The 13,413-nt window shown below is 39.1% G+C and overlaps 1 protein-coding gene across 13 annotated transcripts in view; it reads left to right on the forward strand.

Annotated features, from left to right (window-relative positions):
- STXBP5L (syntaxin binding protein 5L) overlaps nucleotides 1-13,413 on the forward strand; it is a 441,073-nt gene that overhangs the window by 12,505 nt on the left and 415,155 nt on the right. The gene's annotated exons all lie outside the window — the stretch shown is intronic.

Genomic DNA, 13,413 nt, shown 5'->3' on the forward strand with positions numbered 1-13,413 from the left:
GATTTTTAAAGACACACTAGATTTGTTTGCCTCCTTTATGGGTTCCATTGCAGGGCAGAGATAAGGTTGATCAGTGTCCTTAACTGTGCGTTTACATACTGTAACATGTCTGGATTTCTTTCAAGTGTAAGCTTAACTCTTAATTTCCAGGGTTTATAATGTTTGGTTCTTGGACAACATCCCTGCAAAGTATTTAATCCTAAATTACTAATATGTACTCTCAGCCTTAACACCAATTTAATGTAGTTTTTGTCTGGGAATTTTTTTGTTCTTTTTAATTAAAAAAATTCATTTATGAACACTAAACAAGAAACTCAAAGAGAATGTTCCCATCTCTTCTAATGATTTGAAGATATGAAGTATCAACCTTAAATCATTTTAATTTTTATGGCCAAATTAAGCCATAAAAGGCTGTTTTCTGCCGTTCTGGAGCAGCACAAAGTATACTAGCTAGGTAAACTGGGTTTACAGTTGCTTTGTTGAGCAAGAGTGTACACTCAAGGTTATCCCTCCTTTTTGAAAGTCCCTTCTTTCCTTGCACACATATTCCGAATTTCCTCTCCCCCACTTTCTCCATGTCCCTTGTGTGCACAGACATACTCCAATTTCCCTCTTCCCCCTGAACCCCACGTTCTCCTTCATGTGTGTGTGCACGCACGCAGAGTTTCCCCCCTCTGTCCTTCCCTCTCTTTTTCATTAGAAGTGGTGTAACATACAGCTTTAGAAAAGGAGAATTTAAGATTAAGTATAATTTTTTGCCATTATATGTCATAACTAAAATTTATCTGGTTTATAAGAACTTCCTGAGAGAGAAACACAAAAAATGGTCATCTCCTATTGTTGTAAGAGACTGAAGTCATAGGTTGATTCCCTCTTTCCAAAAGGCCCCCACCTCCTTTTGCTCCCAATGAAAGAGAGGCCAACCTGTCCTCATGAAGGTGGTGGCATCCAATGCTGTCAACCCCTGGAGAGGAACATAAAGGGTACAGAAGGGCAGCAGCCCTTGGCAGTGAGTGTTAGAGCCCAGACTGATGGACTCTAGTTTGTGCTACTGTGCTAAAAATAGCTGTGTAGATATTGCGGTTTGAGCTAGAGTCCAGGCTCTGAAGCCGACCTCCCTCCCTAAGTTTTAGAGCCCGAGCTCCAGCCCAAGCCACAGTATCTACACAGATATTTTTAGTGTGGTAGCATGAGCCCTGCGGGCCCAAGTCTGTCGACCCAGGCTCTGAGAGTCACTGCCCTGAGTTTTGTAGATGTATCCTCAGATCCACTGAGTACAGTAGGACTTGCTCTTCTCAAAATAGCCACCTGAGGGCATAATGGAACACGTCTGCCATTTTGAAAAAGTTTTTGTGTAGGATTCTGTGTAGTAGAATATTGTTCTTTAGCATTTGCTGAGGGAGAAACTTTCATGTGTGAACTTGTTTTACAGGAGCATTTTGCAATGATGGCGCAAGTCTGGGGTTAGTGTCCTCTTTCCCTCTCACCATGGGGTGCGAGGAACTGAAGTGCTACCCTGGTATTCACCTGTCTGTGGACACTGTTTGAGAACATTAAAGGAAACAGGAGAGAAGAGAGGCAGTTGCTACTAGAGACAGTGAAGGGGATGCAGCACAGAGGTCAACTTTCATGACTATCCTGACCCAGTGGGGTTATTGGCATGTATGCAGTAAATGCATTCCATTGACTGAAAAGATTCTATTGTACCTGCTACTTTTATGACATCTGATGTGGGGAAAAAGGCATTGGAGTTATAAAAATATTTTACAAAACAATAATGCCTAGCAATAGTATAGTATTTTTCCTCAAAAAGGGACCTATAAATTTGATCTCTAAGTGCTTTACAAAGGTGGATTTTCATCTTACAGATGGAGAAAATGAGAAATGGGAGAGGTGAAGTGACATACCCAAGATCATGCAACTACATTGTGCATTTTTTTTCTGTAATAAAGAGATTTCCAGGCTGTAATGCTGAGGCAGGGCTAGATGATCTCTCAAAGACTCTTCCAGACCTACATGTCTGTGATTCTGTGTTTAAAAAAAAAAGCTGTTTATGTGGATTGGTTAACTTGTCACAGCTTATATAAGATGCTTGGTGGGAGTGAGAGAGGAGGACAGAGGATTGTACGATTTGAAGTGTAAGTAGTGAGCATCTCGGGGAGGAGATAGCAGTGTTGTCAAGTACAGGTGGTTGATAATACTTAGCACTTTAAATGGAATGTGATGCTATCCCTGGATGGTTTTGTCCAGTTTTAATAGGCCAGCTCGCTAGCAAGGTTTGTGAATGATAAAAGATTGGTATGCAAGTGGGAGATGTTTGGTGCCTGCAGTTAGGGACAAATTTTGTGATTACATACACTTCGTATAGCTCTGAAGTCAACAGGATTGCACAAGGTGTAAGTCAATGCAAAATTTGACCTTTAACATTTAAGGTTCTGATTCTGGCTGCTAGTGGGTGTACTAGCACAGACTCCTGTACTCACAAGTAGCCACACCGATTTCACTGGAATGTGGTGCAGATGCAACTCTCCACCCTATCACATCTGTTTGCAGGATCACGGCTTAAACAGTTAAAATGGATTTCTTACATTTCATACAAAAAACTACAATAAAAGAACATTAATGTTGCAAATGGAAGCACTGAAAAGTCTGGAACCCGACACCTCTGTCCCCTTGCTTGTATGCACTACAATCTAGTCTTTAATATATGATCAAGTATTATTATTTCCTCAGGATACCTGCCTGATTTAGGACCAGATCCTCAGCTGATGTAGATCGGATTTGCACCGAAGATCTGGCTCTTTGTATACAGGTTGGATGGTGCACAGGGAATGAGGCAGCTGTTCGATATTTATTTTTATGCTCCTATTTCAGTGAGAAATCCTCTGCCTCATTCATTGTAGACTGCTTGCTAAATGAGTTGCAGGTCCTCTGATGTTTTCCTCATTCACCACATGCTATCTATCCTGTACATGGAGGGACTCAACATACTTTCAGTGAACACCTGTGTAAATTTGCTTTTACTCTAGATTTACGCTGGAGTAATTGTAAATAGAAATGGGTAAAAAATAAAGCACACATCCATAAGACCCCTGTTTCATTCACTAATGTATCCCTGCTTCAGATATTGTATGCTGTTTAGCCCGCACACTGGGTGTGAGTAAATGCAGGGATAATAGCATGGGATCATGTACATAAAGATCTGATTCTCCGGCACCTTGCACATTTTGTAGTCATTACATCTGTAGTGAGACTGCAACATAAGGGTAAAACATTTTCATTCTGATTTGGTAGCATTTTATACTTACTTTGCACTGAAGGCATCAGGACATTAAGGGATGTTGATTTATTTTGCATTGACATTGATTTTATATGATTTCTTATATGGGGGTGGGAGCAAAATAGTTCATATAACTGGTCATTCATAAGATGGATATTCATAAAATCAAGGTTCTACTATAATAGCAGAAGTTATTTCTCAAGTATCTTCATACACAAAAATGGATGAACTATTTCAACTGAAATATTTTAAACCTCCCCCCAGCAATCAAGACATCTACTTCTGGGCAAAGATCAGCTCTGGAAAATTTCATCCCCAAATATGAAAATTTTGGAAAGTTGTAAGCAATTGAAAAAAGACACTTTAAAAATGGAAAGACTTAAGCAGCCTTAACTATAGGTGATGCTATGTGTTGAAAATTATAACTGTAATAAAGCTAGACTTGTTTTACTTTCAGATAATAAACTTCCATCACCTTATTTTTGGTGTTCTGAGTGGTGGTGAAGAAGAGACAGGAATGTTTCCTGTTAAGACTTACAGGAATGTTGAATATTTTACAGTTCTGGTAAATATTTGCAGACTAGCTCTCCATTGCACAAATGTTGCTCTGAACACAATGTAGCTTCTGTTTTTAGATGATTATGGTTAGTGCTGCAACAACAACAAAAATTAATATGAACTACTACTTGAACTGCTTTGACTAAGGGCCAAATACACAGTCCCCATTTGAGATAATGGGCCAAATCTAGCCCGAATGAAGGCAATAGAGTTATGCCCGGTTACACAAGGTCTGAATTTTTCCCAGTGGTATTTTTACATAAGGAGTGAGGACCCAGGCCCAGAATCACAAAGGGACTTAGTCACTGCAACACTGAACATTGTAACGTCTAACTTTTAGGCATCTAAAAAATTATTGGAACAAAGCTGCAATCCACAATGCCTGAGCTAGGCACAGAGACTCCCTGTACAATGAATGGGGGGAGAGAGGCGCCTCAGAATGTGATCTGCAAAATCCAGCTTGCTAGGCAGGGAACTTCCTAAGATGGTCAATTGGAGATGCTGACAAGAGGTGTTTGTCTTAAGCCCTGCCCTTCTCCCCTAAATAGGCACCTGAGTCTGGGCTGCAGGGAGACACTATCTCTGTTTGTGATCCATAGACTCCAAGGCCAGAGGGGACCCGTATGATCATGTAGTCTGACCTCCTGTATAACACAAGCCATAGAGCTTTCTCAAAATAATTCTTAGAGCAGATCTTTTGGAAAAACATCCAATCTTGATTTTAAAAATTCAGTTATGGTGAATCCACAGTGACCCTTGGTAAGTTGTTCCAATGGTTAATTACTGTCACTGTTTAAAAAATTATGCCTTATTTCCAGTCTAAGTTTGTGTATCTTTAAGCTTCCAGCCATTGCATCATGTTATATCTTCCTCTGCTAGCATTGAAGAGCTGACTATTAAATATTTGTTCTCCGTATAGGTACTTGTAGACTGTGATCAAATTGCCCCTTAACCTTCACTTTCTTAAGCTAAATAAATAAGCTCTTTGATTTTATCATTATCAGGCATGTTTTTAATCCTTTAATTGTTCTTATGGCTCTTTTCTGAACCCTCTCCAATTTATCAACATCTTGAATTATGGACACCAGCAATGGACACTATTCCAGCAACGGTCACACCAGTGCCAAACGCAGAGGTAAAATAACCTCTCTACTCCTACTTGAGAGTCCCTTGTTTATGCATCCAAGGATTGTTTTAGCCCTTTCAGCCACTGCGTCGCACTGGGAGCTCATGTCAGCTGATTACCCACCATGACCACCAAATCTTTTTCAGAGTCACTGCTTCTCAGGATAGAGCCCCCCATCATGTAAGTATGACCTACATCTTTGTTCCAAGATTTATACATTTACACTGAGCCGTATTAAAACACATATTGTTTGCTTGTGCCCAGTGTATCAAGCAATCCAGATCATTATGTATCAGTGACCTGTCCTCTTTGTTAGTTACCACTCCTTCAATTTTTGTGTCATCTGCAAACTCTATCAGTGATGATGATCTGTTTTCTTCCAAGTCATTGATAAAAATGTTAAATAGCACAGGGCAAAAAACTATTCTCTACAGGATCCTGCTAGAAACACACCCATTTGAGGATTCCCCATTTACAATTACATTTTGAGATCTATCAGTTAGCCATTTTTAATCCATTTAAAGTAGAACGTCAATTTTATCTTTCAAGTTTTTAATCAAAATGTCATTCAGTACAAAGTCAAATGCATAACAGAAGTCTAAGTACATTACATCAGCAAACTTTATCAAACAAAATTCTCTCATCAAAAAAATATCAGTTTAGTTTGACAGGATCTATTTTCCATAAACCCCTGTTGATTGGCATTAATTATATTACTGTCCTTTAATTCTTTCTTTATCAGCCACTCTGTTATCTTGCCCAGGATTGATGACAGACTGACAGGGCTGTAATTACCCAGGTTATCCTGTTTGTCCTTCCTCACTCCACACATAACTTGGTGGGGGTATGAGAACATGAAATAGTAATGGAGGGTGTGGGGGAGAGAGAGAGAATGAATGATTATATAGTCTTAGTTTAGGGCAGGTGAAACTAAGGGTCCAGTCCCCCTACTCCAAAGATTCTTTATTTATATGCAGTGGAAATGCTGAGGAGAGACCTGTATCAGAATATCTCATAGTCCAGCAGTTAGAGCACTCTCCTGGGAAGGTGTGGGTGACTGCTGTTCAAATCCTTTCTCCCCCTCTGGCAGCAGGGCAGCTTGAACCTGGGTCTCCCACATCTCAGGTGAGTGCGCTAACCCCTGGGCTAAAAGTTATAAGGTGTATACCACCGCTGACCAGATTTTGAATGGGGCCCAATCTAGTAGTCATGCTTAGAAGCTGCCTACCAGATTGGCCCTATCGGTGATAGGCGCTCCTCCAGTTTGTGGAACACCTTGAGAGAGAGGCATCTGGATGCTTAGAGTGACGAAGCAACGTGCGCCCCCAGAGGCAGAAACGTAAGCATCTAGGGAACGTCTACAGGAAAAATAAAGGCACCTACAGGGTTAGGTGGCAGCCTAACTGGGTTTTTGTGGATTGTAGTGTTGCCTAAAACCAGGACTTAGTTATCTAAGTCTGGGACTTTGGTGTCTAAGTATCTTAGTGGATCTGGGCCTCAGTGCTTTTCTCCAGTTTCACTGGCAGTAATGGGAGTATGTGGTGAAATGTTCATAGAAGAGAAACAGTTGCTCTGTGGCATACTCCTTCCTATTCCTGGCCCCTTGGAAGTTCCTCTGTAAGTACATTGGGATGGTGTTCTGTTGGTTGGGAGTAGAGGAAAGGTGGGAAAGGATGATCACTCTCCATGACCTTGTCTCCTTGAAAATCTAAGGATGTCTCCATAGAGGGTAATCCTTGCTCAGTGAAAATAATCTTTCATGGTTACCCTGCTTACACTGAAACCCAGATATGTGGTGGATGTGGCAACTTTGGTGTGGTTATTGGGAGGCTGCCCATGGTGGCACAGATTTAGATGGAGCTTAACTGCCACAGGGAAAGCCCAGGGAATAATGCAGAGGTTCAGGATCAATGGAATTTCTTTGAGCATCTTGATGCATCTGTGGATTAGGAGATCTGAGTCTCCAACTCATTCTGTATGTGTGGAAAAACCCTACCATATCTGAAAGAATAGTGTGCAGGAAATTACTGTCTGAAATTCTGAAGGCCTTATTCTTCATTCCCTTACACATAGTGTGGTCATTTGTATTTCTGCAAACTGGGGGTAAAATATGACCAATTTGAATTGGTAGTGTTCTACTCTCAGTTTGCATAGGTGAAAATGACTATTCTGAGGAAGAAGAAAAGGTTAGTAGAGACTAACCAATTTATTTGAGCATAAGCTTTCGTGAGCTACAGCTCACTTCATCGGATGCATACTGTGGAAAGTATAGAAGATCTTTTTATATACACACAGCATGAAAAAATGGGTGTTTACCACTACAAAAGGTTTTCTCTCCCCCCACCCTACTCTCCTGCTGGTAATAGCTTATCTAAAGTGATCACTCTCCTTACAATGTGTATGATAATCAAGGTGGGCCATTTTCAGCACAAATCCAGGGTTTAACAAGAACGTCTGAGGGGCGGGGGGGTAGGAAAAAACAAGGGGAAATAGGTTACCTTGCATAATGACTTAGCCACTCCCAGGCTCTATTCAAGCCTAAGTTAATTATATCCAATTTGCAGACGAATTCCAATTCAACAGTCTCTCGCTGGAGTCTGGTTTTGAAGTTTTTTTTGTTGTAATATCGCAAATTTCATGTGTGTAATCACGTGACCAGAGAGATTGAAGTGTTCTCCGACTGGTTTATGAATGTTATAATTCTTGACATCTGATTTGTGTCCATTTATTCTTTTACGTAGAGACTGTCCACTTTGACCAATGTACATGGCAGAGGGTCATTGCTGGCACATGATGGCATATATCACATTGGTGGATGTGCAGGTGAATGAGCCTCTGATAATGTGGCTGATGTTATTAGGCCCTGTGATGGTGTCCCTGAATAGATATGTGGGCACAGTTGGCAACGGGCTTTGTTGCAAGGATAGGTTCCTGGGTTAGTGGTTCTGTTGTGTGGTATGTGGTTGCTGGTGAGTATTTGCCACAAGTACTCCTATTTGTGCTGGAAATGGCCCACCTTGATTATCATACACATTGTAAGGAGAGTGATCACTTTAGATAAGCTATTACCAGCAGGAGAGTGGGGTGGGGGGAGAGAAAACCTTTTGTAGTGGTAAACACCCATTTTTTTCATGCTGTGTGTGTATAAAAAGATCTTCTATACTTTCCACAGTATGCATCCGATGAAGTGAGCTGTAGCTCACGAAAGCTTATGCTCAAATAAATTGGTTAGTCTCTAAGGTGCCACAAGTACTCCTTTTCTTTTTGTGAATACAGACTGACACGGCTGTTACTCTGAAATCTGTATTCTGAGGAAGGACAGTGGAAAATCAGACTCCTTGAGTTTCTTGGTCTTATATGGATTTTTCTTATGTAGAGAGGATTCTTGAGTAAGGATTGTAGGATTTTTTCCTTTACTGTTGTGATTTTGTTTCTGGTTTTAGATGTTTGGGTTTTTAAAATAAATTACTTCTCTGAAAGATGTAGTTTTATATCACCACCCCTTTCAAGGCCAAAATAACATGAGGGAGTGAATTCAGAATTTATTTAATGCCTTGCAGAAGTACAGTGTATTAATAATAAAAATTTGTTGATGAGCCAAATATACTGTATGTAGACTTTTTGGAAAGTCAAATGAAAATGACATATTAGAAAAAAAGATCAGCTTGATATGAATTTTTGTAATGTTATTTCTTTCTTGAAGTAGGATTATTACTGAATTATATCAAAAACATTTGTTTATATAATTATATGAAAGCAATGTAGCACATGCTAAGGTGCTTGTTTCCAAGGAAAAAGGGCTCTGCCTGTACATAATACAAAAAAATTAATTGTATGATACAGGCTAATTTGTTAATTCAAATGCTAATAACATACACCTGTGAATTCTTTACGTAAACATAATTGATAGTGTGTGATATTTATGAAATCAAAATGCTAAAAGTCTCAGTTTAAAGTCTAGTTTTGTCTTTCAGTCAAGGACAGAAATTTCTCACTATTCTTCAGTGTTTCATTAAATAATCTTTTAAAATGCAGCTTTCTGAATTCTTATTCAATTAAAAGAGAAAAAAGGTTAACGTGTGGTAATACGCTGAAAAATGGCTATGTAAATATCATGACACCTTCACCTGAACAGATCTTCTCCCAGGAAATACCGGAGTCAGATCTTCTGATTTCAGTGACTAAAATAATTTTTCACGGAATTCTACTCCTGTTAGCTTTGCAGAGTCGGAGTCAATAGAACTAAGCAAGAGTTAGCTGGTTTCTGTCTCTTTAGTGCAGTAGTGTTCAACCTGGGTGTCTGCAGACTATGTCTAAGATTTCCAAAGAGGTCCACACCTCCATTCGAAATTTTGTAGGGATCCGCAAATGAAAAAAGTTTGAAAAGCACTGCTTTAGTGCATCATCAACGGAATTGTTTACTAAATTCCTCACAGTTATACCTGTTCAAGCCCTTTGAAGGCAGGTGTCATTAACAGCTTATTTTTGCCTTGCAGAGTTTTTATTACAAGTGATGATGCATGAGAAGGAAAGAACCAAGCTTGACTCTCAGATCCCAGGGCTGACAGTGACAGAAAAAATCTTTTTACCAGTAAAATGAGCACATTTGATATGGAAATCAGGGTGACATTAAGCATAGAGCCTCACAATTCCAGTTTTCAGTCACTTTTAAAAGTAGAAAAGGATTTTATTGCATTAAGAACAGTAAGCTACATGTTTTGGAAAAAGTAGAAAACATAGGCAATATTATGCTTCATTGATCTATATGGGGAGGGGACCCTCTGCGAGCCAATATCTTCCTGTCCATATAGAAGATTGGGGTTAGCTGACTTTGTGGCATTGTACCTTCCCTTCACCTAGACCCTGCAAAAGTTCCTGGTCCTGGGATCTGTGAGGTGGGAGGGTCCCAGAGCTTGGCTCCAGCCTGAGCTCAGAAGTCTATACTGCAATGAAATAGCCTAACAAGCCTGAGTCGGCTGGCATGGGCCAGCCATGGGTGCCTAGTTGCAGTATAGACACACCCTGAGGGGACAGGAGGGCCAGGGGTGAAAATCATGTTGTCCCTCTTTCAACTACACAAATAATCTGCTTAGACGTTAATACAGACTGTGGCTATATTAATTCCTGAAAGGACTCTCTTTTGCAATGTGGAAACTCCATTTAAAGGAATTACAGGGGCAGCAGCCATCAGGAGGCAGCCCTTGTCAACCATACCAACAGGGAGCTTGGGGGAAAGCTTCAAAGGGCTTATGCAACAGCATATGGACACAGGGTCTGTATAGGCTGGCTTTGTCCTGTAGCAGATTCCTGAGATCTCTGGAGATCTGCTGGTTCAGGGTCCTTGCCCCCAAAAGACAAATGTGGAGGAAAACTCCATGAGGGAGGGATACCTTCTGAAAGCTCCTGACACTAACATGTAGTTTTCTTCCTAGAGGCATGATTTGGCTCATGGTAATGTCCATTTCCAAAGTACTATATGTTTCTAGAGACATTCTAGATTTGCTCTTGTGTTTTTTAATCAGCTGTAGAAACTTACTGATTTGAACTGGATTTGTATTAGTTATTTTTGTAATTTTTAAAAATAAGAAATACTTTACTAAAAATGGAAGACCATAATTCATTAGAATACAGAATTAATAAGTGCCACATATAATTTTGCATGTTTATCCCCCCACCCAAATAATCAATGCTTTATTTTAATGGTACATAGATTAAAGATGAGTTATAAATTAGTTCTTATTGAGGCTTATATAAAATTCAAAACAACTCTAAATAAAGTGCATTCTGATCAGTATATTTGCATTAAGTGCCAAATAACTATTAATCTTAACAGATTTAGAATTAGTAACCACAATTTGCTAGCTTTCTCAGGTAGAAAAACTATGGAGTTTAGAGCACACAATATTGTAAATTCACGTCGTACAACTAGAGCTGAACCATTTCTGGGAATTGTGCCGAAAGATGATAAATGCAATGGCAATCATCTTGACTCAGCAGAATGCATTTAGGATGTTACAGTTTGGTGACTGTGTTAAGTAACATAGAAATTATATGGGCATGTGATTTATACTATTTTTACTTTTAAAGAAAAACAAAAATGAAGCTAATATAAATACATAAGCATAACTTTTCTTAGGCACCGGAAGGAATTACAATAGTGACTACAAATATATTTGTTGATGAAGTCCAGTTTCATTCTTTATATGAAGCACTTGATTGAGATAGTTAAAAATAGAATCTGAAACACTTTTACAGGATATACTATACACAACTAATATGTGTCAATATTATTTATTTATGTATTTAGTAACATTAAAAAAAGGTTTATTATTATCCATGGTTTCAGTTGTCTTTGATATATACTAAAAATACAATTAAACTGTACTCATAAATCCATTACCAAAACCTTAACCCTTACATTAGTATAACCAGACAACTTGTCCCAAAGGCTCTGAAAATAAACGGGCTTTGCAGTGGGCTCTAATGCTCATTTTCATAAATATATGGATTTTAAGACTAGAAGGGACTGTTCTGATCTAGTCTAATCTCCTTCAGAAATCAGGCCTCACTCAATAAAATTCCTGCATCAAGCCTAAAACTTATGTTTTAGCTATAATATATCTGTTAGGAAGATATCTAGTCTTGATTTAAAGACTTAAGTGAAGGAGAATCTACCACATCCCTTGGCAAGCTTGCTTTTTCAGCAAGTCTTGTGCCACAAAGAACTCTGTCTCTGCTCCCTGGCAGGGTCATGCTTGTGATCGCTCATATTGAGTATGCCAAGTGTGTACGTTACATTACAAAATGGGGGACTACTGCTTTGTCTGCTGGCTTTTTCTTGGCTTTTTCATTGGTTTTTGCCTTTCTGACAGGCAGACACATACAGCTGTCACCAATCAATTCCCAGCCCCTGTGTTCCTCTGTCCCTATCGCTTAGCTTCTGCTCAAGCCTTGCCATGATGGCCTTTGGGCAATGGCATCTGTTGTTTCAGCTATCCCTACACAAAGGGGTATTAAATGGAAGGAGCAATTTAAGCCAAAATGAAGGGTACTTAGTGCACCCATCAACTTTAACAAGATCTTTGGTTGATCTAAACATCACAGATATTGTTGGTTAAAGTCGATGGGTGCAGTTACAGAATAGCAAAAGGGACAAAATCCTAGACAGAGTTCATTCTGGTGCATTCTGTGGCAGACAGGAATAAAGGAAAAATGAGGAACGGGCAAAACCCCAAACTTTTTTTTAAAATGGCAAATGTTTCAATTTCGACAAGAAACTGAGAAGCATAAAAAACCTCAGAGCATTTCATTATCTTGTCTCGTAGGTGTTGTCTCGGGAGGAAGCCTGCTGTGTTCTCAGCATTGTCTTGTGTCTCCTTAGTCTTGAGATGGAATCCCAATATCGATTTGCTCACTGTCTCCACCTTTTGTTGGCAGTGAGTACAGAACTCAGTGGGGCAGGTCCAGGCACAAAGACACATCAAGGAAGGAGAGCATGGTTGTGCTTGGCTCCACCACATATAGCAATGCACTGTTTTGAAGCCCCCTTTCACCTCTGCATTCAAAATCAATAAAAGTAATAATAATTGATATTTATACATTTCTTACAAAGCTGGGTAAGAGCATCCCTGAAGCACAAAGGCCCCAGTTCATAAGTTCATCCCTGTTCAGCAAAGTACTTAAGCATAGGCTTATTTTTAGGTAATTGTTTAAGTCCTGTACACATCAATGGGATTTAGCATGTGCTTAAAGTTAAGCATGGGGCTTATGTGCTTTTTGAATAGGGATGGACTTAAGCATGTGCTTAAATACTTTGCTAAACTGGGTTCAAAGAGTGTAAGTGACTTATGTAAGGACACAAAGCATGTTGGTGGCACACTAGAAATAGAATCTAGCATCCTGACTCATAACCCTGGGCATCATTATCCATTTTTAACCCCCCAAAAAGAGTATTTTCTCAAATAATTACACACCTGAATAAATCAATCCTGCTTTCAAATTTGACCCCCAAAATGTTTTATCTATAAAATATTAACAGAACTCCAGGCTTCAATAAATTTTATATTATTAGACAGATTACACACAAGCGATTTCTGAGCATATACTGTGTTACTTCATGGAAACCCTTTAAAATCAATTTTAAAGTCTGTATTTTCTGGAGTTATTTATGGAAGATCAAAAATACTTTGTAAGGAAATAGCTTTACAAGCTAATATATCTTACCATAGGACAAGAGTTATTAGAAGCTATCATCACTGTATAAATAATTATATCGTTGCATGCACACTAAATTCTAGTGGGATTTTGTTGCTACAGCTACAAAAGAATCTGATTACATCTCCTGTGTAGCTTAATTGAACTGAAATGACTGTGTTGTGTTCTATACAGTTTTGGTAATGTTTTCAGTTTTATGCATGAAATGCTGTCAGACCCAATTAATCTTATTCCT

This window comes from Lepidochelys kempii, chromosome 1 (genome assembly GCF_965140265.1).
Source record: "Lepidochelys kempii isolate rLepKem1 chromosome 1, rLepKem1.hap2, whole genome shotgun sequence".
NCBI lineage: Eukaryota > Metazoa > Chordata > Testudines > Cheloniidae > Lepidochelys > Lepidochelys kempii.